Raw genomic sequence first — 17,020 nt, forward strand, 5'->3', positions numbered from 1 at the left:
AGATTAGAAGATATATTATGTAGATATATTATGTAATTAGATTTGTATTGATATAAGCACGACTGCTGGATTTCGTTTCGTTTTGCAACCAGTATTGAGAGCCTGTGAGGTAAGGAGAAATATTGAGGAGCAACTTGGCTGTTTAAACGTTAGTTTTCAAAGCTTTCTAAATATGAATTTTAAATATGACGGGCATTAAGTGTTCGATGGGGGCTATTCCAAAGTGTGGTTGCGTGGGTTGAAAAATGTCCAAGGCCCAAAAGAAATGTGATACATTTGTCAGACTACTGAAGACATTTTGACTGTGAACATAGGTATGGCCCAGAATGGCAGCTTGTATTTTTTTTTTCTCAAGAGTACGGGGGTCAGTGCCATAAAACGCTATATGACCCATGCACATAGATGTGAAAATATTTCTCTTTCGTAAAGGAAACCAGTGTAACAAATCAAACGCATTACGATCTGTTAATCAACGGTCAACAGAGTCAATCAATAAAGGGACATCCTTCTGCAGCTTTTGAAATTGAAAAATGAAGTAAGATGGAACATCAAGATCTGTCCCATTTTCATAGTCGAAACATGACTTCACGGGTGTCCACACTTTATGAGCTCTGTGTTCAAAAGTTAATAATGGTGCTTTCCATTGAAAAAGTTGCGTCCGTGATAATGCCCACATGTTGCATGTGGTAAATTTAATGATGGTGAAAGTAGTGTAGTCAGAGCGGTACCTTTTAGAACATTGAAGGTTATTCCAAATTTGGAAATAATGTGATGGCATCAGTGGTGAGACGTTTTCACTGAATTGACAAACGTTTGTGCCAGTGTGATTTTGAGTACTAGAACTGGTGAAACAGCACCCATACAGATATTACATGGAGAACTTGTCTGAATAAACATGGCATTTATTGGGTACATTGATGGGACACAGCCATACTGCATAGACCAAATCAATTGATTGAATAGAGGACGTTTCTATAATTCCTGAAGGTTGCACATATGATGCTTTTGTGCTATGTTTCCATGATGTTTCTGTTTTGGCTATGTCCGGGCAAGAGCAGAAACGAAGCATTGGAATATTGATAGGGAATATGTTCTTCTTTCTGATCCAAGCACAGCATGAGAAGTTGAACTGTTTAGTTGAATTTATTTTACATCATTTGCTTAGAGTGACATTCAACCCGAGAGCTATCTTTTTGCTTGGATCCAAAAAGTACTTTTTGAGAGTTTGTGCATGAAAAAAATGTTTTCAAAGCCTCAAGAACGTCAAACAGTTCTCAGTATGAAGCAAAGCACCAGGTAGGTTCTTCCAGGCATGGGAAATTAATGCAATCTAACTTTGTCATCATGCCATGTTCTTTCTGGAGAGGCGTGCCTTCTACCTTTTTTGAAATATTTGCAAGGATATTGGGACCATGTGGGCGGGACAAAGACTGATATGCAAATGGATATTTCCCATCTGTAAAAGGTACAGTGAGCAAAAAGCGTGTGCTGCAAACTCTCACCTCAGAACAGGTTATCATGCCATGTTCTTTCTGCAGAGGCGCGCCTGCTACCTTTTTTGTAACATTTTTTTTTTTTTTTTTTTTTTTTTTTTTTGGGGATAAATTATATGTTCTATCTGATAACAACAACAGCTTAAAACGAAGTACATCTGGCCTAGAACCAGCTGAATGAAATATATCTAATTTTCAGTAAGCTCAATTCAGCTTCATATTAAAATTTAATCCGAAGGTGACATGGGCCATTTACTTGAGTGCTGGCAGAACATTGCAATCTGGATGGCTTCCCAGTCTTGCGATGTTCTTATTCTTTTTCCAGACTTTCGTTTGTAGATTTGTTTGCTGAAGCAAATATCTTAGATGCCTCAGCGGAATGTGCTACTTCTGCAAAATTGCGGCGTGTTATATTGGACTCCCGGTTGCCTTTAAACATACTGATTATAATCTGTTTGCATTAAGACCCGTGAAAACCTTTCTTTCTGTTGTTTATTTTCATCTGCTAGTTCAACCTTTATCTAGAATTGACTTCTCTGTTAATAGGTCTACCTCAAACTTCACTGGCTACATTGAAAGCAGGTTTACATGCAACTGATTGTTTAATATCTGGAGTTAGAACATTTGGCCAAATTACACCATTCTTAAAAGCCCTCCATTGGCTTCCATTGGAGCTAAGATTTTCTTTCAAATTAGCTTGCATTGTTTATAAAGCAATACATCTCCTAACTCCTGTATAGTTGGCCAACAAATGAAAGATTTCTTGAGGCTCTGGAGGCCTGCATAGTCCCGATTCCTTATGTCTTGAAATGCCTAGGTTTAAATGCTCAATTTCATTTAAAAGCTCATTTTATGGTGCCTCAGTTGTCTCATGGGATCCTCTCCCACTTTTCCTGTTTTCTGTAATTGTTATGATGTGATTGGTTGCATTTTGATTATAATTTTAAATGTTTTAGCATTTTGTATATGTTTTATTGTACAACACTCTGATGCATTTGATGCCATGGTTGAGCTTTACAAAAATCTATAATACGTAAAAATAAACAAATGAAAATAATCTCGCAGACAATAACAAATACCTTTCAGGACAAGATTGCATACAAGCCATTCAAAATTAATATCTATACACAACCCATATGGTACCAAAGTATATGTTCCATAATAGATGACAGGGCAGAACCAACTCACCGCACTCCATGCATGCTTATTCCCAAGGAATCACTCAGTCACACAACCTGCTACAATACACAGAAAGCAGAACAATAGAATCAACACCATTGGTTATCACTTATCATCCTGCACAAACACAAGCTTTAAGGACCTGCAACCAACATTTTGAGGGATTATGATCCGAGATACATTTCCAAGGAAACTCCCTTAATTGCATTTGAGTAATTGTGAAGCATAGCATTCTTCCTAACCAGAAGTACATTTCCACTATTTTAAGGACACATAAGACCTATATGCATACAATATTAGGATATGAAAACCCTGCCAACACATCTGCATCACCTCTGTCAAAACATCTGTACAGAACCAAAAAATACAGATACAAGGGACACACAACTGCAAATCAGGATATCTAATTTAGTATAGCTCATCTAATGCAAGAACTACCTGCAATGATTGCATGTTGGTGAGAAAAGCTAGGATCTGCATAAAAGAAGTAACATATATACAACATCACAAACCACAAACAGCAACAACATTGGCTCACACTTTACACTGGTGGGGCACACACACTGCAGACAGACAGATCTGACAGTGATGGCATTGAAATATGGCCTCTCAAATGTCACCAACAGAAGACCATGCACCATAAGTACTTGAAGATGTGGAACCTAATAGAAACAGTGGTCTGAACAAAGATATAAGATTTAGGACACACTATAGCCTACAGTTAGAGAATGATTATGAAGGCAATCACATCCAGATTGCCAGAGGACAGCCTACCAATACCACCCCTCAACATCAGCTGTAGAGCACTACTGTTCATAACGTCTAATGGATGAGGGCCTAACACATTGAAAGTGGTAATCTTGGGTGCCCATGCTGAATTGGTTGTTACCAATTATCAAGAATTGAGAAAACAGTGGACATTGCACAATTAAAAGATTGCTAACATAGTATGCACGCCAGTAAGCCATTCTCAAGCATGAGACACACAGAGGTAACTTTAAACATTGGGAACACATTTTGTAGTAGTCACCTTGTATGCAGTCAGCATGCTTATGGAACTATATTGGAATTACTTCATGCCTCTGACATAAAATGTTAATGTGCACATTGTTGCGAAGCATCATCCTGATGGTTGACTGGACATTGAAGTTGATGCAGATGATTGTATGGGTGGGGACGTTAGGTAGGAAGACAGATGTTTAATTTCTAAAAATTGAGAGTTGATTGCTGTGATGATATTATATTATATATGATAGGTATATTATAAACATACCTGTTAACATCTATGGCGTAGGTATGCAGCCAGATGGATTCATGTGAAATAAGAAACAAGATGGGCAGACAACATTGTATACTTCTAAACTCATGCATTCTAGCTAGATGTCACCTTCCTTGGAATTTATTAATTCACCTGTCAAGACAAATACCTGACAATTCAATTCAATAGGCTTACATCCACCCAAAACGAAATTCGCCCTGTTCACCTGTCCTGGGGAATTAAAAGGTTGAGAGGTATGACATTGCATACGTTGTTTTTTTTTTTTTGGTTTGCTGTAAATCTCTCCAGCCAGTACTTTTAGAATAGTTCAATTTATTTTTCTCCTATGATACGTTGTGTCTGTGAGGTTTTTCAGAAATTAAAATTAACTATTGTTTTCATGGTTTCTAGAAATTCCTACTCTAAAGCTGACGGCTTCTGAAAAAAAAAACAGCTCAAAATGATATTTTCAGGAGGGAAAACATTGTTTTTATATGGGAATAGAGGTGAGGAGGGAGAAGGATGAACACATGTGCATTGGGAGAGTTAAGGGTGTGCTGGGAGCCTGTTTTCACCAGAATAAATGGACCACTGCTCCCCTTGGTGCTCAGCCAAGACGCACATAAATGAGATCACATCAGGGATCAATAAAGAGATACAACATTGCTTCATTAGGGACATCTTTGGGCTGGGGATTCCGAGTTAAGGAGGCCATCAATTCCCGCACAAATGGATGTTCATGGGTTGTGATGTATTAGTACCGGTGTGGGTTTGGGAGGGTATTGGGGGGTGGCAGCCTCTCAGCCAATGAGGTGGCTCGGAACAGGGGCATTACCAGCGATAATCCCCCACTTCGAGCCACCTCACTGCTGGAGGTCACCATCTTTCCTTGCCTGGCAAGGAGTTAAGTGTGGCCCTCCCCTCTCCCTTCTCTCCCCATACAGAGAATTCCATCCCCTCCCCAACCCCCACCTACCTACCTTTTCTTTTCAGCCCATTTCGGGAGTGGACGTGCTGTGAACACATCTGTCCCCAGCGCTTCTGCTCCCGATCTGAGACAGGCCATCATGGAAAGGAAGAAGGGACAACAAGTAGTCCCTTCTTCCTTTCCATGGCGGTCATTTTATTGTCTATTTTTTTCAATGGCAGCCTGGGAAAGGTGATACAAACTTTGTTTTCCCTTCCGCAGTGGCCATTTTCTTTATAATATTTGTTTCTTTTCCGAAACGCTGGTGTGTTTCGGAACAGAAACAAAAATGCTTTTAGTACACGGCATAAAAGGCCGGGGTACTCATAGAAATAAAGAGATTACAGTATTGTGGATTCGATATAAATGTGCTGTGCGCTCTTGACCACTCTAACAATGGATATGCAAAGTGAGAATTAGTGAAATTATCTATGTGAGAACTGGCAGCGACCCCTCTTAACCCTCCATCTCATCCACAAAAGCTGGAAAAGATTGACAATCAAAATGGTTATGATGGGTAGGAGAGTCGTGCTCAAGTGGCAGGAAGAATCATTCAATGACCAATATCTGTTGTCTTAATATACACATTTTTTGATTGACGGTATTTATTCAGAATTTTGGACAGCCGACACGTGTTTCGACCAGCGGGTCGTTCTCAAGGCCAAATACTGGTTCCTGCACAAACAATTACTGAAAGTGGATTGAAATCCGTGTTTCCAGGAAAAAGTATGAATAAAATCTGCAAAAATGTGTAAGATTAGTCATGTGGTAGCAGAGTATAACCCTGTATCATTTCAGCCGTGCATCAAGTCTGTTGTCAATTTGTGTGGACGCTTCAGCATCTCCCTGAAAGACAGTACTTGCATTAGTATGGATAACACTAATTATAACTGAAAACAAACACCAGGGGATGAGAACTAAGGTGTATATCAATTTGAAAGCACTAACCAAACAATTTGTAAAATAATCACACGATACATAAAAACTATTACTAGACATGCATAAAACAAGTCTGTAGCAGAATAGCCAAGTATGATTACCTGATTCGCGCTACAAGTGGTTGATAACTGCAGGCACGTCACGGATGTAGAATGTTCTTGCTTCAGATTCAGTGGATAGTCAAGCAGTTGTAAAGGTAAATTATTGTTTGATGATGAAATGCAAATATTAAAAAATTGCCATAAACCGACAGGATACTTGAGAATAACGCTATTGAAAATGCGCAATATAGTACAGTTCCCTGTGCCCATAAATAGATTTCCTTTGGGGGTTGTAAAATCGAAAAATAATTTATTGCTAAATGCATTTATTCAAAAAGCTATACACTCAAATCAATATCGAAAGTATTACAAGGGAATATTACAAGTGACACAACACATAAAATATCAATTTATCCAGCCAGCTACCTACACAGTACCGCAAGGCCTAAAGCTAAATCTGGTCACTTGACTCACCAGTGGCGGAATGTGGTCGAATAGAGTTGGAATAGCGTTTGCGAGCAATTTTAGTGTCGTTCGCCGTTTATTATTCTTTGTTACCCAAGATGTGGCGTACATGTTCGAGGAAAAGTGCCGGCTGCAGATGCGGTTTCGATCACCCCCCTTGTCCTCTAAGACTTGTTGGAATCTACTTTCCAGCTCATCCAGTGGATATCCGCAATGTCTGACCCATTCTCTTATTCGATCAACAGCTTTCGCGAATACCTGCATTGTAGTGCCTTCAGATTTAGCATGGGTCTTCGAAGGGCAACCGCTAATTGAACAGGCAGGCATTGTTGAACATTTTTGAAAAGTAAATATCAAGATTATTATAAAACCTTGATGAATAAAAATGTCATAAAAAAGTAAATGAACCATACCATGCTCAATTCAAGGTTTGTTTTGGTCGCCAGAACTATACCAGTTCATCATGTGCGGCTTTGTATTTGCATAAGTTACAGAAATGTTTTAAATTATGTGACTAAACTCTGAACATGTGACTCGTCCCTTGGATATTCTGTCTTGCACAAAAAGGAAACATGCTTACATTATAGACTGGACCCCCGAAGGATGCAATTCGATGACAATTGACACAGATGAACATACATAGATCTATTGATAGCATAACAATTGAAACTCAAGTATATAGCAATGAGACCAATGACCATAGCTCTATTGGGTACTGTAATCGCAAATAGATAAAAATGTAAAAATGACCGAAATATGACTAGGATACATGGCCTTACCTTGACCAACAAACAGTTGGATTCAGCAGGCCGAGCAGTATGTTGCAGGAGAACAGGTAGATGGCCACAGGTAGCACACTGACGAGTTTGCTCGAAGCGGTCACAGATAGCACGACGACGAGCAGATAGAACTCAGTGCTTCTCAGGTAGAAGGTTCAGGAGTTGACTTGCAAAGCACAAAGATGTGCTCATGAGACATATCAAGTGGTTTATAAAGTATTAGAAACAGGGGTGTGTTTGTGAATGAATGACGTGTGTATGTCGTGATATTATGTGGATTGCAGGGGTGCGTCCCGCTGCAGGGGAGGCCTGCCTGGAGACACGTGGTCTGAGGAGGCCATGTGAGGGATGGCCCCTGGAGGCGGGATACCTTTTGAAGTGTACATGTTGTTTGGAACCTTGGCCGTTTGCGCCCGTGACAGCCCCCCATGCCAGCGCTCATCCGCGGGTGCGAACCGCCTTTGATAGAGGGGATGGGATGGGTGGGCCTGGGGCGTGCAGATAAGGCACAGGAAGACTGCTGAATGGAGACACACTTATGTGGATTGCAGGGGGCGGCCTGCCTCAGGGGAGGCCTACCTGGAGACATGGGGTCTGAGGTGACCATGTGAGCGATGGCCCCTGAGCATGGGATACCTTTTGAAGTGTACATGCTGTTTAGCACCTTGGCCGTTTGCGCCCGTGACAGCCCCCCATGCCAGCGCTCATCCCCGGGTGCGAACCGGCTTTGATAGAGGGGGTGGGATGGATGGGCCTGGGGCGTGCAGATAAGGCACAGGAAGACTGCTGAATGGAGACACATTTATGTGGATTGCAGGGGGGTGGCTTGCCTCAGGGGAGGCCTGTCTGGAGACACGGTGTCTGAGGAGGCCATGTGAGCGATGGCCCCTGGGCGTGGGATACCTTTCGAAGTGTACACGCTGTTTGGCACCTTGCCCGTTTGCGCCCGTGACAGCCCCCCCATGCCAGCGCTCATCCCGGGTGCGAACCGCCTTTGATAGAGGAGGTGGGATGGATGGGCCTGGGGCGTGCATATAAGGCACAGAAAGACTGCTGAATGGAGACACATTTATGTGGATTGCAGGGGGGTGGCCTGCCTCAGGGGAGGCCTGCCTGGAGACACGGGGTCTGAGGAGGCCATGTGAGCAATGGCCCCTGGGTGTGGGACACCTTTTGAAGTGTACATGCTGTTTGCACCTTGGCCGTTTGCGCCCATGACAGCCCCCCATGCCAGCGCTCATCGCCGGGTGCGAACCGCCTTTGATAGAGGGGGGTGGGATGGATGGGCTGGTGGGCATGCAGGCAAGTGTGAGGGAGCGAGGGCCCATCAGGCCCCTCTCATCCTTTACTTCTCAGTAGAAACTCGGACCAAGTGCCTCCAGTAGTGGGTTTGCCCCTTGCCCTTATGTGATGTTAACTTTGGTTGACATTTGCGTAGATGGGACCACTGAGCAGGACACAGGGCATCCATTTTTGTACCCCCTTTCCAATGCATCTTGGTGACCCGGCATCACTGCGCACAGCACATGGCTCCCACCCTCGTTCCCACTCTGACTGGAAAACTCCAGAGGTATTTGCAACAGCTAATAAATGTAACACATCACTCTTCCTCTTCGATCACTGTCCTGCATGTGGACCAGCCTGAACTAAGCACATAGCTCGTTCATCTCCACAAACGTGTCCTCAATACCTGCATGCATTATTGAGAATATATTATGTTAGCTTAGATAGTGACCACCCTGATTCACAGTGTCCTGACCTTCACCCATTCGGAGCACAGATGTCTGACGTCCATCCTTGGATGGAGACACACTTGATTCATTTAAAAAATCGAAACAACCGTTCTTAAAATATATGTGGTGTTTTATTTTGTATCTTATTTTGATTACACAAAAATACAAGACTTTAAACATTGTACAAGTCAGGTTGCAGAACAGTGAGAGAAAATCCCCTGTACTGACTGCTGTCACTCGGGAACGTTTCTCTTATGGCACGAACGGCACAGGCGGGTATTACTCTTTGAACGCGGTGTCCAAGCCTCCCGTGAAGCCACCATGTAAAGGAACGATAGGCCACCAGCCTGTACCACCTGTGAAAAGGAATGAAACAAACTGTTTTTAAATGACCAAGATAGGTTTAATAAACGTTTGTTGTCAATGACAATTCTTGTAACTAATGGCATTCTGCTCGGACAAATGCTATCTAGACACTGCACACTATTGAACGACTTTCATGCGTTACAATGATATGTATATGTAATGTTGGATATAGTAGAAGACCATGAAATAGGAGTGGCATGACAAGCAGAGTATACTTACTCGTTACTCGGATTACGAGGACGAACAGTTGCGCGACGTTCGTCCATAAGCACCATCATTATCCTCAACATGGACCGTGTGAGGCAGGCTGCCCTAAAGTCTGGCAGCTCGGTGATGCATTGCGGTCGTGGCTCGCCTTACGAAATGTAGGCCACGCATCCCAAGTTTTCACAGCAGCAGCAGTTCTCATCTCGGTTGGCAATAGTTTGCACCGATTTCATGTGCACCATGTGGAAACACCGTCCATGCGACTAGGTCCAGGCTCTTCAGCTGTTGATTTGTCCTCCCAACTGCCATGCGAAGACCCATCGTTTTCGCGTGTTTCCCTTTCCAGTAGTTCCTCCTCGGTATACTCGGGCTCGTACATGTAGGGCATTATTGTAGCCATTGTGTGTTAAACAAACTAAAATAATTTATAGCGGTGGTACTGGTATCTGTTCACACGGGCTACAAGCAACAAAGTTAGTTGACCAGAGCACAGAAACGAGTCACAGAATACTCAAAGTAACAAGAGAGAGAGGAATGGAATCGAAAATCTGCTTCTGTGTGTTGTGAAACAGTCTGTTTATACTTATTGAGGAAAGAGGCGTCCTGCCATTTCCATGGCGACACGTCATTAGCTGAAGCGCAGCGAATGTTGACACGAGACGTGCTTTGGTGTTGTGAAATGGGCGGTACGCGTCTGCTGATGACAGGCTCAGGGGCGGGGATATGATTTAGTGCCGCAGGTCAGCCAGGGCGATGGGGGGAAATGATAGGATTATCACAAAATGGCAGCTCCCTGATGCCTGTTTTCACGTGCGTTTAATGGATGAAAACTCGGGCAAGATCCATAGGACATTTTTCTAAAATTGAGCGATTTAGGCTTAAAAACACATGGCCAACACGTAGGGACAATAAAAGATTTTGACCGAACCATCCCTTTAAATAAATGTGATCATATTAAAGGTGTCTAACCTAAAGATTTTTCACTGAACCAAATGTTTTTTTCATAATAGTGGGCAACAGCCCACAGTCCTGCTTTCGGTTGGCCACAGTTCCTCCCTGATAAATAGAGTAAATATGATATTGCCTAGCATTAAAAACACATTGAAATTCAGTGAGGAACACTTCAGTTAAAGGCACTTTACAGTAAAAGTGACCTAATCAAAACCTCTGAATTTGATAAAGGAAAACTTTCCTAATGGAACATTATGGAGTCAGTGGAAGAAAACTATATTTTGAGGTTTATCTTAATGAAAACTATGTTTAATCCCCATGAGTACTGGGTACTGGTTGTGGTGGCAATTACAGACTCCTGGATTACTGCAAACCGACTTCTTGTCAGGTTGCCATTATACAATGCTAAAAACATTGTTACCCACGTTAAAAATGGATTCCTAAAATAACTGCTTAAGGCTGTTTACAGGATTTATATTTATTATTGGTTCACATCAGAACTTCTCGCACGTTGTGAATGGTCAAATACCTTCTGTAAATATCACTGAGAAAAGGGTCCTGAATCACTCCTGCTATTTTCAAACCTGTGATTGTTTATGGTGGAGAGACATGACGTCCATGGAGACCTTAAGGGAGGAAATCCCATGTACTTACATTCATTGTTGTATCTATGTCTAACATTGTTATTCTATTAATGTTAACCTCATTTTACAATGCTTGCGTACTGCTTTACTGAGGGGACTTTTTTGATAAGAATCAGAAGTATTGCAAGCTCACCTCTATAAATTGTACATCTAAATCGTAAATGCTGCTGCGAATTCTGGTGTGGGATGACTCAGGAAGTCTCGTAAATAATGTGCAGTCTCTCTGTGCTGAGGCTACAGTAAACAGATTTATCAACTATACACTGAACATGCTGTGTGCCTTAGAAATTCATCCAGCATTTGTTTACTCTCTCAGGAACTTTGATTAAGAGAAGAAACACTAGACAGTTCCTTGTTGCATATCACAAACTAAACTACCACACACAACTATTTTGACCCACAGGCACAATGTGCTCATGGGCGTAGGACATGGGGGGGAACGGGAGGATAAATCCCCCCACAATTTTAAGTGGGGGGATCCAATGGCATGGATCCACTGCAGTTTGTTTCCCCCAGTTTGTCTCTCTCCTGACTGATGCGTGCAATCTTCAGATTCTGAAGTGACTCTGATGTTTGCACGCACCAGCCAGCAGGCGCAGGCCGGGTTACTGTGGCGTCTGGGTCACACTGCTAGCATTGCATTACTCGGCAGTGTAGGTGGCTAAGCTGTCTGTCTTCGAGATCTGGTGATGGGAGGGTCACAAGATGACATTGTGATTTACGCACTTATTGTGCAATTCGGTCCCAAGGCAGTGCCAGGAATTGGAAGGCTTTCGAAACCGTTCATTTCCAACTTTCCTTTTGGTTGAGCTTAACAAAGACAGCTTAGTGGGTTTACATGCCTACTGCTGAGACCTGTGTACTATCTGCAGTGGTGTCTCTAGAAATCAGTATTGGGAGGAGTGGGCAGGGAGAGCCACTAATTCAAGGTCACTAATAGAACAGGGGAAGTGGGGTGTGGTGAGTTCGCACATTAGATGAAGATCAATAGGCCAAACTGCTTTAAGTAAACCTATATTTCACCAAGCTGGTTAAAAGTTTGACATTTTGCAAGTTATTCATAGGTTTAAGACAATACAAGAGTTTGTTTCAAGTTAGGGCGCACTAAGAAGTTAAACTCCGGTTCAACGGTTGGGAAAATGCCTTCAATAAAATGCCCAAAGGCATTTACTCTTAGAAGTGATTTACTGTGTTTTTCATTGATCATTTATCATCATTTGTTGCTCTAGTTTTAAAACATTTAGGAACAATTACACAACAAAAGAAATTGCCACTCTGCAATCATCCCCACTCGTCAGGCCACCCTCACGTTCGAACCCCCAGCACCCTGAATGTCACCCAGCCAAACTTGCATTTTACAACTCCCAACAGGACAGCTCACCTGTTTCCGTAAGGGCCCACTGTTTTAAACAGAGAATCCCCCAACAATGTTCCATCTAACCCTGGGCCATTATTTCACGTGTAACAATAATAATAATGAGCACCCTTGGTGGTGGAGCCGGCTAATCAGGCGGCAAGGAACACAAGCTGAAACTTCAATCTCAGCCCATGTTCCAAGCCAGCTGATGGCCGGTTCACACACCATCTTTCCCCCACCCTCCGTTCCTTTTTTTTTACTCCCCCCTCACTACTTACCTCATTGTGGTGGCGTCCAGTGCCGCCGCTACAGCTGCTGCCTCTCCTTCAGTTCTGCGCCGGCTGGCCACCATGGAAAGGGAAGAGGGGCTCTGTAGGGAGCCCTGCATTCCTATTCCATGGTGACCCTCTTTGAACAGTATTTTATTTCCGTTCACCAAAAGAAAATACTTTGTATTAGCTCCGTACCAGCCCTTTGGATGTGTGCTAATGGCGTTAACAACCCATTCCAATGGCTGGAATGGGTAGTACGTCCCGGTGACCTCGCTTCACTCGGGCCTTTAACTCGGGCTGCAGGGAAGTTACCACCCATTCCAGACCTTGGAATGGGTTGTTAATGCCATATAATATCCTGTTTGCATCTAGTGCTTCATGGCAGATACCTCCCTCTTCTAAGTGCTCTATTACTCAAACTACTAGTAAGGTATTAGAATATAACGTGGTCTTCTATAGCAAATCTTTAAATATGTGGTGGTCTTGTGGTGAGTGGTTTTGCCAAAACCAAAGAGGTGTGGGTAACAAGGGGAGGCATGTACTAAACATATGGCGATTTGAGTGCAGGGCAGAAATACCACAGTCCTGAGTGCTGGTAGGGCTATGTGGTTGGTGGCATTGATACTTGAGTATGTGTTCTATCTAGAAGGAAACACTCAAGACTTATTAGATGAAAGCGCTGGGGCACTGGGAGAGTCCCTGGCAGAACACATTATGTCATAGCGTTGAAGGTGTAACAGGCTTTGCAGTGAACTATTAGCTGCTCCCCAAGGGTCCTCTGGTCAAGATGGTGGTAACATGCATAAAGTCTGCTGTGTGTGTTATAGTCCCTCTGTGTGGTACAAAGGTGCAAGCAGATTAAAAGGTTTGTGAAGGGGTAAGTGATTTGGGGCTCACGAGGAGTCCTCTAAGAATGTTAAGGTTATACAGAAATAGTACAGTTCAAGCTGTGTTTTTTCAATCTTGAGGTGTTGCTAGTACTGTTTTGGGTTCCCTTTTATGGTGGTTGTGCAGTGGGGTCAGTGTCTTAAGTGTGATGGGAGAAATAGTAGTTACCTGCCCTTAGTCATTGTTTGAAGTCATGCAGGTTGAATTGTTTGAAGGTAGAGTGACACATTCTAGAGTAGAAACTTACCATGGTAACTAAGCAGGTTGAGTGACTGTTGCTGAGATGTTACATGTTTAAAGCCAGGTGTACATCTTATGGCTTTATGTAATTCCTTCTAAAAAAACATGGTCTATGGAATGCATATTGTCAGGGTATCGGTTGGCTGGTCACTTGCTTACAATGTGATATTAAATTATATGATTAGACATTTATAATGTGCCTGTACGCAAGTCTTTCTAGGAGCGACAAGAGAAGGAGGGGGGACAGAAGGAGGACAAAAAAACGATCTTACTAGGCCTTGTGTCAATCAGATCACGCAAGTGAGGGAACGAGGAAGGGGAGACGTGCCGGAGGGCTGCTCATAAGTGCAGAGAGAAGGGACTGTAGGTTTGCAGATACATACCCTTAAGTGCTGGGGGAGCCCGGAGGCAGTGCAAGGGCAACTGGATATGCAGGAGCCTGGGCCTGAGTTCAATGGGTGGCCAGGTGACCAGTGCGCAGAGCAGTAAGGGACATCAGCAGGGGAGAGAAAGCGTAAGTGAAAAGCAAGGTAGTGAGTTGCTTCCAGAACCGAAGGTGGTTCTGCTCAAGTTTGGGAAATGCAGGGATGCTGTTCCAGAGGGGGGCGGGGGGCAGGGAGCTCTAGTACTGTGCACAGGGGACCACAGGAGTGTTGGGACACAAGGAGCACTGGTGGCGCATAGAAAGACGTAGTGGGGGGGTGCAGTCCACCTGTGCATATTCCACATATTAATACAAAACTGCTATGAGTGGTGCATCTGATCTGCCTCTCGTGGTCTCGCACAGCTAGTGTCATTCCCATCATTGTACTCCTGGAGAAGAGGAGCATCTAATGCTCCCACGTTCGCAGGTGTTCAGTCGTGTTCTTCTATGCGGACATAGGACCTCAGCCTCTCTACTGACAAGTAGGCTTGGAATGCGGGATAGCCTATTGAGCTTCTCCCAGTTGCCAAGTCTCCAGGGCAGTTAATCACAGATTGTATTCTGTGGAACAAGTGTCACTCCCCACCCCCTTCTGGGATTAGTCACTAGTGTGTGTGTTATGAGCTTGCTCTGATGGTACTCTTCGATGCTTCTCTACAAAATGTGCATTATCTGCAAACATGGATGGTACCGAAATTCATCTTCATGGCTGTGCTTGGGACTCGTATGCATGCCCATTTTGGGTAAAGGCCACCATGTGGAAGTTTCTAGGGGCCTCCAGGCTTGCTGTTACGAGTGGCCAGAAGCACAGAAAGTAAATTTACCAGGACAACATGTGATTGCTTAACAATGTGCAAATAATTTGAAAGTGATTGACCAACACCCACTCATGCGTAGTTAGCATGTTGCTACATGTTTGTCCATATGTTTCCACATGCAGTGGTGTAATTGTGGATAGATCTAAGAAGTCTGAAAGTTTGTCCATATTGGTTCACATACAGTTACAGATATGTGTGTGTTTGTGTAGAAAGGCAAATTATGTGGGGGCATGCTGTCCCTGTTTGAAAACACTCATGGGAGTAATGTTGTGTCGGAGTACTATTTACGGGAAATGCTTCCTTGTGGTTTCATCTTCACAATATCTAAAGTGTGGGGTTTGGTCATTTCAATTTTATATCTGGTTGTACATTGTTCTTTTTTATAATGGGGGTCCCCCCATAGACCACTTCCCTTGGCCATGCCCATTCCCTGCTGCCTTAACTCACTCCAGCAGACACACAACCCCTAGATATTTGTTGCTGCAGAGATCAAAATGTGATGCCCGAACTATCCACTTTCAAGATTGTGTGGATGAAATGTCTGCATGGTGCACACCATATCTCGCCACAGTTAGTGCGTATGGGTCATAGTAGAGGGGTGCTTTCTAAGCAGCCCTTTTAGGCTATATGAAGATTCAATCAGTCTCTACAGTTGCGTTGTGGAGTAGGATGGCAGAAGCAGGAAGCTGCAATTTAGGTGTTGCTTCAAGACTTACAGGCGTTTTCTAGCACGTTAGTAGTTCAATGTCTAGCGCTCTTGTCTCGGGAGGATAGCTCAGGGGCAGCGTGCTCGCCTTGGAAGCAAGACCACACGGAGCAATACAGGTTCCATCCCTGGGTCCTCGCTTAGAAACCTCTGGGTATTATTCTCATGTGTGATTGGAGGGTTGACAGACAACACATGTTTCCAAAGCCATATGCAGGAGGCAGTAGCTACTAACTGAGTGCAGGCAGCAGGCAGTGTCATTTGTTAGGCGTATCCCTATCAAAACACCCAAGAAGTCATCAAACCCCTCTCTACGAGTTATGTGTTTAATTGCTTGCTGATTTGCAGTTACCAGTGCTTTTAAAGGGGTGGTAAGTTGTAACAGGCATACTTGTTCTTTTAAAACATTCAAGAAATCTTCTGTGGGACCTCTGAGAAGGGGAATATACTGTATGCAAATTATCCCTCGAATGAGACCTCAAATTGTCGCCTGTGGGCAAACATTTAGGAACTGATCTTTGCCACTCAACAGCAACTGTTGTAACAAGAACATATGTTTTGCTGGAAATCAGACATTGTAAAGGCAGGGCTTTCAGTGTTATCACATGTTATCACTGCACCATAAAGTTGCAACATGTTTGGTTTGTTGGACAAATGTTTTGTACTCTGAACTGCTTTTCTTTTTCTTAATGTTCTTCTGTTTTCTTTTCTTCTTTTCTCTTGTTTTATACAGTCATGATGTATTTGATTTAATACGTACTGCTATTTTCATTTTGTGAAAAGTTGGGTTCTTTGACTAAAACACAATAAATAAATTAAAAAAGCAAAGTCCCAAGGTGTCTCCTGTCCCCCCCAGATTTTATGGGTCTCCTATGCCCCTGAATGGGGTCTGTATATAGTTTTTGGAGCACACTTAGAGCCTATGGAAATACTGCCATATGTAATTTCCATTACTGCATGCAAAAACCTGAAGGGTTCACATGATTCTGACTCATAAGGACCATTCAGTTATGCACCATTTTGAAGTCCCAGAGGACTCCAGGGGGAAATCACATCTTACTGCATGTGGCACTAGCACACTCAGTAATATTGCAGGTGGTACTGTTTTTGTTGAGTAACTGTTATCAACACAAAAGTGGGTGTAAATTAAGTGTTTCAGTAATGGAACATGTACATTGGAGGAATGGCAACATATACTGAATTTGGAAATACTGCATACCTTACCACTAGCAGAAAATGTGCATTCTCCCCCTTAGACTCTGATCTAATTTTAGCTGAACTGCAGAGTGATAC

The sequence above is a fragment of the Ambystoma mexicanum genome, chromosome 1p (genome assembly GCF_040938575.1).
Source record: "Ambystoma mexicanum isolate Mex_15411 chromosome 1p, UKY_AmexF1_1, whole genome shotgun sequence".
Taxonomy (NCBI): domain Eukaryota; kingdom Metazoa; phylum Chordata; class Amphibia; order Caudata; family Ambystomatidae; genus Ambystoma; species Ambystoma mexicanum.